The sequence below is a fragment of the Acomys russatus genome, chromosome X (genome assembly GCF_903995435.1).
Source record: "Acomys russatus chromosome X, mAcoRus1.1, whole genome shotgun sequence".
NCBI classification, from domain to species: domain Eukaryota; kingdom Metazoa; phylum Chordata; class Mammalia; order Rodentia; family Muridae; genus Acomys; species Acomys russatus.
The window spans coordinates 92,641,789-92,657,231 of NC_067169.1; the positions used below are offsets into that span (position 1 = coordinate 92,641,789).

Consider the following 15,443-nt stretch of genomic DNA (forward strand, 5'->3'; position numbering starts at 1 on the left):
ATTCTGGGAGTCATGTGGAAGGTGCCTGATCTCTGCAGGAGCACATGTGCTGCTGTCCTGCACTCTCCTTAGCGTCCCTAGTGCATTCATAAAGTTTTGCCAGGCAGCCCTTCAGGGCTTTGTTTGATCCAGGGTGGAAGAGAGGCCCATGAATTACATCACCCCATCACAAGGCTACTCCACCCCTAGGTATAGGGGCCACCCCCCTTAATACAGACCTTCCAGCTAGTATTGGTATGCAAAAGCTCACAGCAGCCCCAATCACAGGAGCATTGTCCTCAGTTTCCCCTTATGATGAAGACATAAGCCAAGCGTGGTGTATCCATACAACAGAATACTATGCAGCCCTAAGAAAGAAAAGCACTGCCACTGCAGGAACATTGGAAGTGATTTTACTGAAATCGGTCAGACAAAAGTCACTGTCTGTTAGAATCTGTGGTCATGCCATGGGCAGAACAGCAAAACCCTGAAGAGGTGAACTTCCTAAGCTGGTGCCACCTACTGTGGTGAGAAACATCTCACTGGGTGCAGGGATGGGTGCACAGAGTAGTAGGCATGCCTGGGGACAGCTTAATTGAACACAGATTCCTGTGTGCCTGTTGAAATGAGAGTAAGAGAGGAGAGAATGTGAAAGGCAGAGAGAGAGAGGGCAGCAAGGGAGGGAGAGGGGTGAGGGTATGGCTGAGTATGTGTGTTGATTGTCCCTGTGTGTGTTTATGGATGGGTGGGTGTGTGGGTGGGTGAGTGGGTGCTAGGGCTGGTTTGTTTAAGATAATCTTTGAATATTTGTTTTCTAGTAGATGGTGGCACTGTTTGGGATTTGTTTGGGAGGTGTGGCAGTGATGGAGGTAAAATGTCACTGGGGCAGGCTTTGAGGTTTCCAAAGCTTCCTGCCATTTGAAGGTTCATCTGCCCCCTTTCTGTTTGAGAGTCATGGTGCATCTTTTGATGCTGCTGCCACCTGAATCCCTGAGCTGCTTTCTATCCTATGCAGGTTCATGCTGCTCCACAGATTCTGCCAAGCGACCGAGAACACTCATTAGCATCTGGAGAAACAACATGCCTGCCTTCTGAATTCTGGCAGGTGAGAAGGTGTCATTCACAGACATGGCCCCTGACCTTATAGGAGGCAGAGGGGAACCCGTCATCTCTTGTCTTACCTTGTCCCAGACCCTCTGTGGTCAAAGGCCCTGCACCCTGGAATGGCAGCATCGCCTTCTGTAGTCTGTGCACATGCACACTTACTTCCTTTCCTGCCTGCAGCTGCATGGGGCAGTGGGGGACCTAGGTGTCAGAGATGTAAGTGGACAGTCAGCCCCCTGGGTGGATTGGTATGACCCATTTTCCATAGAGAACTGGCTGCTAGGAGAGAAATCTCTTCTCCACCCCCCAACCCCATGACACGGTGACTGACATGACAACGGAGGACAAGCCATTCTTTCCTGGTTACAGATACATTTGGGAAGGATACTCACAGAGTGGAGAGGTGGAATCACTAGACAGACACACACAGCGCATAGGTCGATGCCTGCAGCCAACCTGAGTGCCTGTGAGAGCTGGGCCTCTGAGTGTGACCTGGGAGCCTGTGTGCTCTTCCAAGGGACAGGAAAGGTTCTCTGGAAAGATAGTGCTGTTTTCACAGGGAAGGTGACTATCATAGAAATTTCAGCAAACCTTTGAAAGTAGTGCACCTGAGAGGATGGCTGAGAAGGTAGAGGCAGGTGGCAATACTTCTATGTTCTAAGTGGCCTGTAGGAAACAGAAGGAGGTTTCAGATGCCCTGGACCAATAGACCCAGAGGGAGGGGATGCACACTGGGGAGAGCATGGCCTGATATGACTGGTTCTGTCTGGTTATGACTGCTTACAACTACATAACACATGGTACACGTATGTCCTGGTTTGAGGTCTTGATCACACAGTTGTTACTCCTGGGTATGCTTTCTGGTGGAGTATGTAGGGCCCAGAACGCCCTGCTTGAGGGAAGCAGAACCAAGATCAGGCCTGTGCAGGGTAGGAAGGGTGCATTCTATTAGTGTAACTCGGGCATCCTTGGTTTCTAAGGGTACCCTGTGAGGGATAAGCTCTCACGTGCCCAACGCATGGTGTCCGGGTGGGCATGGGATGGGCACGGATGCTCTGGATGGTTCTCATCAGCCTTGGTGGAGAACAACCTGTGCTATGAAGGTCCAGCAGAAGGCAGCCTACAGTAACTGAGGGCCTTGTGCTTTCCTCTGTGTCCTCAGGAGACCTCTGCATGACAAGGCCCAGGACACTAAGGGGGCCGAATCAGAGCAAGGCAGCCCTTTGAGGATCACACAGCCTCATCAGAGGAAGGGTTACTTCTGGTTGATTCCCTAAGTTGAGCCCCATACTGCCACCATACACACTGAATATTGCATCATCCAATTGGTGTGGCCTGAGACACACCTAGACCTCTTTATGTAGATAGCCACTTTAGGCATTGTGAAATGGGGTTTGAGGTCCCTTAGCCTTGGATGGGAATACAAGAGGAGGGGCCCTGAACATTGCCATAATGAATAAACAGCTAGAGTGTACCGCTGAGTGCTTATGGATACAGAGGATGGGAAGGGAAGGACTGAGGAAGGGACTGAGGAGAACATCATTTGCCTCCCTTATTTCTATAAGGTTAGGAAGTCCCAGGATAAGGGCTGGGCTCCCCATGCTAGCTTTGCTCACACACACAGAAGGGATTTAGGGGAATGGGAGTTCCCAAGAAGAGGAGTGACCTCTGGACACTATATCATGAGCCCTGAGTCCACAGTGCTCTACCTCACTGTGCCTTTTGGTGCCCAGGGAGTGACAAGAAACCACTTGCATCCTTGAATGAACACTGAGCACTGATGGCACGTGAGTGTGAGCCCTTCCTAGTTCTTCCATTGTGTTGTAGTCCTTCAAGGTGAGCACACAGGACCTCTTCTGAGGATGAGACAGATGTGGGCTTTTTTTTCCCACAGGCACGCATGGCATGCACAGTGCTGATAGGAACCCCACAGGCTCGACACAGACACAGTCAGGAACAGAGTAGCCACCACCCCATAAACTCCCACATACAGGCAGGCATGCGAGCACACATAAATGCAAAAGTGCTGCAAAGTTCACATTCACGGGCACACGTCGGCAGAAATGTGCACACACATACACATGCACAGCACGCACACGCACAGGCGCAGAGTGGGAGCCAAAGAAAGGCATGTGATTCCACCCAGAAGCCCAAGGAGAAGGAACTATGCTGAGAGGCACAGTACGGAGGAACATGAACGAGATTGCTAAGCTAGAGATGGTATTGACTACTACTGGACCTAGGGATGGATGGGCAAGTGACCATTCAGATCCTCATGTAGCTGCTGTGATCTCCTACCTGTCTAAGATGTTATGGATTAAAATTAGGGCACAGAGGTTGTGGGCAGCAGAGTTCTCTGGTCAGGGATCAGTTGGAGGAACAGTGCCGCCCATCACAGGCAGATATGGTGTGCAGGGTCTATTGCAGACTAGACATTTGCAACAGGAGGGTGCACAGCTCCAACAGAGACACTCACTCCATCTGACACTGCCGAGTCTGCACATTTCTCTCAATCCCACAGTGATGTCCAGGATGGAGACGGGAACCACAGATCTGAACCATAAATTGGAGGGGATGGGGTGTGTGGAGGCCAGGAGCTATGTTAGCAGCCATTCTTACTTGCCATGTTTCCTAAATTACAAGGAAGATTTCTCCACCTCCTTGCTGCTCAACCAGGAATCCCACAAGTATGGAAGGCAGGTGCACTAGTCGTCCACAGGTTTCCCAGCGTGGGGGTGGGGGAGTGGGTGGCAGGTGGCAGAGCAGGACTATCTCCCTAGGAAAGAATCCAATGAGGCTTCTGCCCACAAGGGCATCCCAGGGAGCCCCAAGGTACTGACTGGGTGGGCACAAAAATATACAAGCCTTGTAAAGACACCCACCACTCTGGGAAGAAGTGCAGCATCCCAGCCTCCAGATGGGAAACAAAATGGTTATGAGTGCATGGTACACAGGCTCGGGAACCTTCCCTATCTTCTCCTGCACCTGGAGAACAGACTTCTGTGAGCTTCCACGATCTCTGTTGCCTCACCTCTCTGAGCTGATGCTCCCATGTCCACTAAAGGCTATTTCCTTCCTCATGCAGCTCTGTTTCCCTCTCCCACCCTTCATGCCCACCACATCACCCTGAACAAAGAAGTCAGTTCAAGCTTCTCCACCAGACTCTGGAGGGAGGCCAGCACCTCAGGCAAGGCAGCTAGGCCAGAGTGGGCCCGCAGGCAGGCAAGGAGCCAGGGGCAACCCTGTCATTGGTGATCAGCACAGCGCCAGAGTCCAGTCACCATGGACTCTGCAGAGTATGTGCTCTGAGGCTGGAAGGGCCAGTTGTGTCCGGCAAGGGTCTTGTTGAGAACCAGGACCTCAGCCCATAGTAAAGGGAGAGGGGCAACTTTCCTGGAGGTGCAAATCCTACCGGTGAGTGAGAAAAGGAGAGTGAGGGACATTGAGGCAAAGCCCCTAAGCAAGTCTGAAATCCTAACCATGGCCTCCTTGGCAGGAAAGGAGTCACAGGGCAGTGGCTGGCCAGGGCAGACCAGGGCATACAGGAAAGGCCTCAAGTGGTAATGGATATTCTGGGCAAGGGAGGAAGGGCCAATGGCCAGAGAATCAGCATGGCAGCTCCAAAGGCTGCTGGTAATCCAGGGAAGAGAAAGCTAAGCACATCCAAGCACAGGCCTATGAGGGCCCAGACTTCCATGGAGGGCACCCTGGCTAAAAATGAGCAGCAGGCTGCCTCTGGGCCACCAAGGAGCAGGAGGATGAGGCACATCTCCGCCTTGTCCAAAGCCCCAAAGCCACAAGCAAGAGCTAGGTGCAGGCCTAGAGATCCAGGCTATTGGAGCCCAGAGGAAGACCACCTTCCCTGAGGACAAGGAGGACCCCAGCCCAGGGACCATGAAGGCCAATGCATAGGGGGAAATGGCAGCTTGCATGTGCCTCCTATCCCAAGGCAGCAGAGGTCACTCTGGCTTGCTAGCAGAAAAAGGAAGTTCCAGGTGTTGTAGCCCCTGTGCAGGGTCCTGGAACTGGAACCTCAAGTGCACTCAAAGGCAGCTAGAGCCAGTTTCCAGAGGAGAGGAGCCGTGATTCAAGAAGGCAGCCAAGACAACAAGGTGGCTTCTTCTGCCCAGGGTCTGAATATCATCGAAGGAGGAATGCTGGTCTGGTTCAAATTTCAGAATCTACCTTTCTGGCCAGGGGTGGTGAAGAGCATCAGCCAGCACAACAAGATGGCGACAGTGCTGTTGATTGAGGGCAACATGCTGCCCCAACCATCCTGAAGCTCAGGAGGACAGAATCACATGAAGGACAAAACACAAGACACAAAGAAGGAGAGCAAGTCTGAAATCATGATCAAGCTCTCAAATTTTATTAGTCAGGCAGCAGTATTTATAAGGCAGAAGGCAGGGAAGATTATTGCTATAGCAACCCAGCTGCAGGCTATCCCAAAACACAGGGAACTCCAGGCAGGGTCATGGTGTCCTGCCACACAGAGTATCTTGCTCTATCTTTGTCTAGTCTAACTGCTGAACCATAACAGGGTCAGCTAGTTTCTGGTGAAAGGCAACCTGTGGGAAAAACAGAAACTTAAAGGTGCAGGCTCTGACAAGATGCCTGGACATTGGCCATATGGCCTATTGTCCCCAACAACATGCAGCTTGAGCACAAGAGTGTCTGCGTCCCTCTCTGCAAGCTGAAGCATCTGGACTGTGGAGAGAAGAGATCGCTCTTGAGGAGAGCCAGCAGAGTGTACGGCCAGGGCATAGGCTGGTGCTTCTCAGTGATCGACCACTACAGAGAGAGCCTGGCCTGTGGCCCCTCCCTGGGCTCCTTTATGGACTACTACACCACCTGAGCCAGTTACCTGCTAAGGAGGGCCATCCAAGAGGGCGACCGGCACATGGACTTCCCCTAGGTGAGCTATGCTTACTGGAAGATTAGGAGGAGGAGACAGCCCTGGCTGGGAAGGGGCCCCACAAGAAACTCCTGCCTGACCGCATGAGGCTGCATGGGACAGAGCCAACAAGAAGCTGGTAGACTTCATCATCAAGAGGAAGGGGGCTGACCAGCACTTGCTGGACATCTTGAAGGGAAGAAACAGTCCAAGTGGCTGGACGACTTCCGGAAATCAAAGAGGGAAGTCTTCTGCATTGAGACCTACCTGGAGGATGACGACCAGTTGCATCTCATGGCCAGCCATTTGCAAGAATTAGCCAAGGAAGCAGATGAGGCCCTACTTTTCCCTGACAAGAGGAGACAAAGTGGGCTTTACCATGGAGGTTCTCCTTCCAGAAGCAATCATCTGCTCTATCGCTGCCCTGGAGGAGCTCAGCTACAAGGAGGCAGAAGAGAAGTACCTGCGTGGCCCACCCGGGCACTACCGTGAAGAGGAACTCTTCCACAAGACCATCTTAAAGGCTGCCCGCAAGAGGTCAGCAGCCAGGATTCAGACTGCCAGCATCCCTCCTGCGCTTGGTCCCACTTCTTAGAAGGGACCTCCTTCCTTTCATCCATCACCCCTGCAACTCCCCAAGACAGGAGACAGGCAGCACCCCACAAAGAGGAACATCCAGGAGACTGTAGGGCATGCTATGGGCACTTCCTGGGGGTAGGGGATTATGTCTCCCTGCCCTTGAAATAAATGTTCACTCTTGTGCATGACAGTGCAGATGTCTAGACTGGCTCTACCAATCCTTGAGCCCGAGTACCAAGATCCCGAGGGCACGCCTCCATGGAACCTCACCAGCCCTGTATGGAGTATTGGCTAGCTAGGCACACAGCCTTGCACTCCCTGCAGGGACCCTATGCACCCAGACAACACACCAGGTTCCTCCTGACGCCTTGCCTCAGACTCCCCCATACTTCCTTGTCCTCCTCTCTGTCATCTCTCTAGGGTGCTATGGATGGGGCCCAGGTTACCCTGTTTTCTCCACTAGCTCGTTCTTCACTCATTCACACTGAAGGAGAGGATGTGTGTTTTATTGCTGGTCTTTGAAGCCAGAGGAGGGAAATGTGACTCTAGAAATGGCCTGATTTCAAAGAACACAGTGTATTGCGTTCTCTGTCTATCTTTGTCTCTGTTTTCTGTCTGTCTGTGTGTCTATCTGTCTGTCTGTCTCTCTGTCTCTCTCTGTCTCTCTCTCTTTCTGTGTGTGTGTGTGTGTGTGTGTGTGTGTGTGTGTGTGTGTGTGTGTGTGTGTGTGCACAAGTTGTACATAATTAGGTCAAAATCTGGTGTCCTCAGTTATTCCCCTCTACTTTTTGAGACAGGATCTGTGACTGAATCTGTTGCTCACTGATTGGGCTAGAATGGCTGGCCAGGCACCCCTTTTGATCCTCCTGTATTTTTCACTCCAGTGCTGAGATTAAACATGACCGTCCATAAAATCTTTCTTTTAATGTAATGAACTCAGGGTTCCCTGCTATAAGGGAAGCACTTTGCACTCTCAGCCTCTCAGCCACCCTCAACACCCTGGTTTCTTCATACACTTAATGAGAAAGGTTTGCCAACCCTGTGGGCTGACTGCACCAGACATCACCATCTCAGCTTTGCTCAGATTTCTGAGATCAGAGCCTTCAGGTGTTTGCAGGAAAATGAGGGGCCTGTCCTTCCTTGGAGTCACAGACACCTGGGGTGTACTGATGAGAAGCAGCCAGGCCACACTGCCCAGAAGGTCCTGTTTGCCCGTCTTGGACCACAGTCCTTGGTGTATTTCAGAGATAGGACATTAAAACGGCGCCTCTGTGGACCCTGAAGTACAACCTTATAAGTGGCTGAGGCCACTGTGCCCTTGTTCTCTGCTGAATCCCTCTAAATTCCCTTGTGTCCCCCAGCCAGTGCCTCTGGATTCACAGCACCAGTTTCCTTCCTGTTGCACTGGAGAATGCTGAACCTGAGTCCTTGATGTTAAGTACTGCCTTTCCTCTCTGACACAGTAGGCTCTTACCCAGGTAAAGGGCCAAGTAGGACTGCAGGTGCTTGTATTCTCAGCAGTGTGACCACAGGGACAGGAACCCTGGGGCTTGCTGACTAGCCAGTGGAGCTGAATTGGCAAGCACCAGGTTCTGCAAGAGACCATGTCTAAACAAACTAAGGTGAAGAGCAAATGAGGAAGACACCTTATGTCTGCTCCTCGTTTTCATTTTCAGGTACACACATAAATGTACAAATACACACGCCAAAGACAAAGTGAAGAAGATTTTAAATGGAACCAAATTTTCCCTCTGTGCTGTGAACCGTCTCTCTGTAAAAGCCACCAACATGGTACAATGAAATCCTTCTCACTTTTAAAAAGTATATGCCTCATGGACACCTCCCTCCTTCCTGAACCTGACTAGAAGCCCAAGGGAGGGGATCTGGCACTCCTTGGAGTCCCTGACACCTGGGGTGTACTGATGGGACACAGCCCTGCAGTACTTCCCAGAAGGTCCTGTTCTCCTCCTCCTTTAATCCATTTTCTTGGCTTTCTTGGGGACACAGGACTGCTTTTTTCCTCCTGTGGTCTCTGATGTCCTCTTCCCAAAACACTCATATTCTCTCTCTCTCTCTCTCTCTCTCTCTCTCTCTCTCTCTCTCTCTCTCTCTCTCTCTCTCTCTCTCTCCTGTAGGCTCAGGCTCAGTTTTCTTATCAATTATATTGTATTATGAACTTATTAAATGAGCCTACCTCCCTAACAACCCAACTAACCCAAACATCCCGGAAAAGGTTATTAAAAAACACTATAATTAAACCTTAAGAATATCAGGCCCGAGGAATGATTCTCCTGGCGTAGTCATCAGGGTTTCAGCAGACCAGCAATTCCACCAAAGTTGCTTCTGGAACCAGGAGCCGCAGCTGGAACCTCAAGGCTCAGCTGGAGTCCAAACCTTGAAGCTTTCCCTAGAGCAGTTCTCTTTATGAGCCAGCCTCCTGAAGTGCAGGGATGAACAGCCAAAAACCAAACCCCATCAAAAGGTCTCCTCTCCTGTTTTGGCATGTGTGTATATATATATATATATATGTGCATGCATTGATCTCTCAGACCTGAATGTTTCGTTGATGAGAATGAAGGAATCTTCTTTATTCATTTTCTTCTTGACTGGAATTTTATTTTGTCTTAAAATATCTACACCTGTATTTCTTAGAGACAGCAAAATGAAGGCTCCCATATTATAATTCTATATTAATCTGTATCTTTTGGATGGCAAATTGAGACTATCAGTATGGAGAGTTGTCTTTGAAAGGTTTGTATTAATTCCTTTCAATTTTTTTTGACTGTTGGTGTTTTCTCCAACATCTTTTGATTGCTTCTCCTGTTATTGTTTATATTTCAACAGAGGCCTCTTTGACGAATTTCTATTTGTTTTATGAGGACAATGTTCCTTCCAGTATCTTCTGTAGAGTGTCCTGGCTGAGTGTCACCACTTACTTTTTGTCCATTTTTTTTAATGAAACATTTTAATTTCCCCTCATGGAGTGTAGTGATTACAAAAGGAGAGAGGGTACTGGCTAGGGTGGGAGTAACCTCTGATGTAGCAATGTCTGGATGCAGCAGGCTTTACCTCCAGGGAGCCTGACTCTCAGTTTCTGGGATAGAGCCCAGAACTCCTTTAAGGAGCATCACTAATAACACCAGTGGACCACTGTCCATGTTCCCAACCTCCTGAGCAGGAGACACAAAGGTCTCAAGCAAAAGTGCAGATCGCATGGCTCATGTGCAAAGATGTTTCTAGATTTAGGAGTCCCAGCTACTTTCACTTCCTAGAGATTCATATTCTTGATTCCACACTTTTGAAGTCTGACAGTTCAGTGTTATGGAGTCTGATTCCTTCCACAGATCTTGTAAGAGGGTTGAGGAGAGATTGCTGTGAGGTCCATGTCCCTAGTGGAGTGAGTAATGTCAGAACCCACTGTAGTACACGTCTGGGAGTGACTTCTCACTAGCAGTGACCACCATGCAGGGTAAGAGTAGTTTTGGGGGCTCGCTGCGATGTGGGGTTCCCAGGCTGGAGGACAAATCTCATGAGACCCAGGGTAGTTCACTTCTAGAAGTGACATCTAGCTAGCTGGGAGCACCCTCGAGGATATGAGAGGCAGCGGGGAGATTGCTGTGAGGTACATGTCCCTAGTGGAGTGACTAATGTCCAGACTCACTTCCAGCAGTGATTTCTCACTGCAGAGACCACCACCAGAGTAAGAGAAGGTTTGGTGGCTTGCTGTGACCTAGGGTTTTCAGACTGAAGGACAGTCTCATAGGATCCAGGGTAGTTCACTTTCAGAGTTGAAGTCACTCAGGTTGTGACCCCTCTTGAGGGAGAAGGAGAGAGGGGATTAGGGAAGGGACAGTGCTGTGAGAGCCATCTCCATAGTTCAGGTACTAGGTATCCTGGGGCCCATGGTTGTCCAGCAGGTGACCTCCTGAGCCCACTCACCATCAAACTGGAAAACACCAGAGAGGTCAGCCTGGGGAAGGTTTGTCAGGGCTACAGGGTCTGAGAGGAGTGACAGGAGAGCATGTGTGCAGGCTGAGGTTCTAGAGACACACTCTTTCTTTCCATGGAGGGCAGACATTCTCCCGTGGTCAGTCCATATTTCCGCAGGAAGGATCATATAAAAGAGGGTTGAAGGCATCCCAGGCCTTTATAGGCCTTAGTGCCACAGTGTGCTGTTCAGGCAGATTCCCTGAATACTTGGCCAAATGCAGCCTTCACACATTACACTGCCCCTCCCATGCCCCCTTCCCCCAACACCTCACCATCCACCCCAGCCCATCTGCCTGCCACAGGACAGTCACACTCTGTCAGGCATATGCCTTAGTCCTCATGCTTGCTGTAACAGAGGCAGGGGTTCTTCTTTTCTGGAAAGTTTAGCTAGGTGTGGCCCACCTTCATGGGTAAGGAGGGTCTGCAGACAACATCATGAGCCCTGTCATCCTAGGTTGGTGCAGAGGTATTAAGACCCAAAATTGGCCCATGGAGTCCTGACCCTCACTTCCAAACCTCACTGGGTTAAACAGCCTGGGAAAGCTCTTTCAGGACCCCAGGACCCTAGGGGAGTGGATGGGACAGTTTCGCTTGCTGCTGGGGGTGGGCAGGGACTAGGGACCCCTTCCCTGTGACACTCTTTGAATTCTTTGTGTCTTGGGCAGATGGGTCCAGTGAGGAGAACTAGACAGGTGGTCACCTGAAAAGAGGGAGTTCTATAGGCTTTTCTAACCCTGGATAGCTCAGTTCCCATGTCAACCATGTGAAACTGCAAGCCCTGGCATCCCTGGGCACGGTCTCTGGGTGGACCTCACCAACCAAGAGATTTTTCTAGGTGCTTGCCCACATGCCTGTCCTGCTTTCTCAGAGACAGGCATTCTTAAGTTCAGGAAGTGAGGACTGTGACCACCCACTAGTGGAAGGGGTGTCTGGAGGGAGGTTGATGACCCGAGTCTCCTTTAGGGAGTGACCACTTCCTAGAGCCCAGGGTAGCGCCTGAGGTCATGTCCGGATCCCTGTTTCCACATCAGACTGGAAGAGGCCCCTGTACACAGTCTGACAAAGCTTTGTCAGGACCTCAGGGAGTTAGAGGAGCTGGTCGGGCAGCATGTGTTTCTGGAGAAGGACACTGGCCCCTTCCCATGTACCCTTGCTCTCCTCTGAGCTGATTGCAGAGATTTGGACACACCGAGGCCAAGGAACTTCGGTGCATTCAAATGGACACTGGCTAGGGGAGGGTGTTCCAGATCCTTCTTCCCCTGTTCAGTCATGTACACCCATCTGCAAGCCCAAGCCACAGGGGCTTGAATGCTGGATGGGTTTCATCCTTCAGCACCTTGGACCAGGCTGTTGCATTCCTTCCCCTGTCTCTACCTAATCAGATGCCATTCCATTCAGGGAAGCTGGGCCTACCAAGCTGGGATAACCCTCTGAGGGGAAGATGGCATGGTCACCTCATCTAAATGGTTCTCTGTTTCAACCTACCATATGTGCCTGGCACCCCCCACACAGTGGTATAAATGCACCAGCTGGTCCCACCTGCTGGGCCTTTCTCCTGCATAGGTGCTATTCCAGCCTATGAGAAAGCATCACACTTCTGGGGCCATGCTGAGGCTAGGTGTTACATTCCTCTAAAGAAAAAGAGGTCTATGAGTGGAGGAAGTTGAGATAGGCCCATCCTGGTGGGTGGCTGGTTGCCAGAGGATGCCTTGCTGAAGTCCTGTGATGGGAGGGGCGGGGATTGAGCAAGGATGTGACTGTTTTCTTGATGCACTCATGTCTTGAAAAACAATATGGGCTCCATTTCTCAGCTAATTTGTATAGTGTAGGAATAAAATATCTGTGTAGATAGCTGTGTGCTTTCTTGATGAGTCTTATACATTGCCGAGGATGATGTAAACTGGCTCAGCCGCTGTGGAAATAGGTATGGGTTATCTGTCAGTTCCATTTTTATTTTATTTTGTTTTGTTGCTCTTTAAGAACCATCCATACTCATGTCCACAGAGGCTGTGCCAATTTACATCACCCTCAGCAGTGCATAAGACTTAGACTTTCTCTCATCATTGTCACTTCTTTTCCTTCTTTCTTTATTTCCATCTTTCTTCCTTTCTTTTTGGTTTTTGGAAACAGGGTTTCTTTGTGTATCCCTGGCTGTCCTGGACTCATTTTGTAGAGCAGGGTGGCCTTGAACTCACATCAATCTGCCTGCATCTGCCTCCCTGAGTGCAGGGATTGACAACATGCCCGGCCTGCCACTTATTTTCTTTATCACTGTCATTTTCTCATTCTGTCTTGGGCCTCTCTCTCTCTCTCTCTCTCTCTCTCTCTCTCTCTCTCTCTCTCTCTCTCTCTCTCTCTCGTTTAAATCTAAAGGTTGAGTATAAAAGAAAACATGGTATTAGTTTTTTTCAATTTTCTTTTAACATGGAGATGTCCATCCTGCCTCCGCCACCCCAGGTGCTGGGATTGCAGGCATCTTCATAACATCTTGATAATTAAATTGCTAAATATAAAGCATGAAGAGAGGAAACTAAAGGCAGCCTGAAACAATACCATGGAAGGGTGAAAGTTCACAGGGTCCTAAGTAAACAACAGACTACAGAGAAGCAATGAATGCTGAGAGCAAGAGAAATAATCTCCTTCAGGAAGAGCCCCACTCTCCCAGCTTGGTTATCAAATACCAGCTGATCATCGCTGAACTAATAAGCACACATAAGTACTAAGGAGGTTGTACTTATATATTTAGGTATACACACAAAAACAAAAACAACTTTACAAAAGAGGACATGAATTTTAAAGAATCGGGGAGCACATGGAAAGATTTTAAGGGAGAAAGAGAGTGAGAAATGATATAATTATATTTTAATTAAAATAATAGAGAATTTAAAACTCACTGGTCTCAGAAAGGAAAACCCATTTCCAGTAAGAGCCGAGTTCTCAGTGGAAACTATTAAAGTCAGAAAAGCATAAAGCAGTGCACTCCAAGATGTAAGAGGCCACAGGTGCCAATCCCAGCTAACTTTGTCAAGTCAAACTGTCTGGCAGAGTTGAAAAAAATGACAATTTTCCGTGATACAAACAAGCTTTAAAATAACTCATGCGTGCCAAACCAGACCCTCAGAGAATACTAAAATCAGTAGGTCCAAATGAAAAGGTGTAGCTGAGAGGCCATAGGCTGAAACCAAATGAAGCTGTACTTACTAAAACCCAAAACAAGACTAGGAGCACAAGCAAAAAGGACGGCAGCCATCACACACCTCTGAACAATTATTATTTTTCAACCAATAGACACAGGTTACATCAGTGGAATACAAAACAAAATCCATCTTTGTGCTGCCCACAAGAAGGTCATCTCAGCTTTAAGCATGGGCGGCACCTTACAGTGAAAGGATAGAGAAAAGCATTTCAAGCAAATGAGACTGTAAAAACAAAAGCCAGCAGAGCTATCCCAATAGCTGACAAAATAGTAGCTGAACTCAGAGGAGAAGAATGAGAAGAGATGAAGAATACATTCTGATAAAGGGAAGAGCAAATTAAGAAGGCATCACAGGGACTGGAGAGATAGCTTAGTGCTGAAGAGGCCTTGCTGCTCAGTGCCCAGCTCCTATGTCTGGGAGCCTCTTATATCTCCATCTCCAAGGCATTGTGTCCCCTCTCATGCTCTGTATGGGCGCCCAGACACATGCTGACATACACAAACATAGAGAAAAGCAAAACAAAATGTGTAAGGCCTCTCTCTTGAAATTCTCAAAGAATTGGGCTAGTGTCTCTTGTGTTTTTCACACAGCATGTGTCCAATGAGACTAGCTTTATGTTAAGTATTCAGTAGGTACAGGAAAGTAGTGACTTATGTAGGAGAGAACAGAGCTTTAAAGTCTTGCTACCCCACATACTAAACTGTTGTAGAATTGACATCTAGTTGCACTTGGAGCACCATAAAATAACTAAAACAAGTATGCTCTTCAGTTACAATAGCCTGGCCAGAGAAGCAAAAAGCAGAAATGATTCAGAAGTATTTATCTAAATAAAAGCTACCAACATTTCTGTTCTTTCTTTTTAACATCTTTTTTCCACTTTAGTAAATACTTTCAAATATATTTGTAACAGATAAAAGGCACGTGTAACTGGACAGTATCATGGTGTTTTAACTAAAGCCTGGAATTTCATCTTCCTGCTTATAAAATGGTTTTAAGCTTGTCATTTTACCTATTTGGCTGCAATAAAAGAACTAAAGTGCCACTCAGAGGAAGGACAGTGGCACTCAGAGGAAGGACAGCAGGTAGCCAAGAAGAGACTTGATACCCTATGAGAATATATAGGGGGAGGTAATCCCCCTCAGGAACAGTCATAGGGGAGGGGAATAATGGGAAAATGGGGAGGGGGGAGGAATGGGAGGATACAAGGGATGGGATAAACATTGAGATGAAACAAGAATAAATTAATAAAAAAATAGTTTAAAAAAAAGAAAGCTTTTGAAAAAAAAAAAGAACTAAAGTAAGTATGAAATAGTAAAAAAGTATCTCCATCAAACAAACGTGAAAGAAGTAAAGCTGAATTACCGTGTGGCCTCCAAGTATGCCTGCTTTATTTTAGCATGTTACAGTGTCTAATTTGGTAGGTGAACAAGTGACTTTGAATTTATAATTAGGAATATCGCTAATAGATGATGAGCGTTGTGATGAAGTCAGTGTTGATGAAATATTGCTGAGCTAACAAGTGGACAATCTAAATTTGGTGACATTCAATAAGCATTCTCTCTTCATCCTTTTATTGCTATTCTTCTTCACTATAGATGAAAAGGAGAGAAAAGAAACAATTATACCAGATTAATCTGCTTCCTACATTTAAGAATATGTTCAGTCCTTGTCCATGTTTGCAATTTTTGTGCTATTACTCA

The 15,443-nt window shown here is 48.3% G+C and overlaps 2 pseudogenes; one reads left to right on the plus strand and one right to left on the minus strand.

Moving 5' to 3' along the window:
- The window catches only part of LOC127185400 (PWWP domain-containing DNA repair factor 3A-like), a 138,275-nt pseudogene that overhangs the window by 23,964 nt on the left and 98,868 nt on the right, over nucleotides 1-15,443 (minus strand).
- On the plus strand, nucleotides 4,647-6,572 carry LOC127184628 (PWWP domain-containing DNA repair factor 3A-like; annotated as a pseudogene).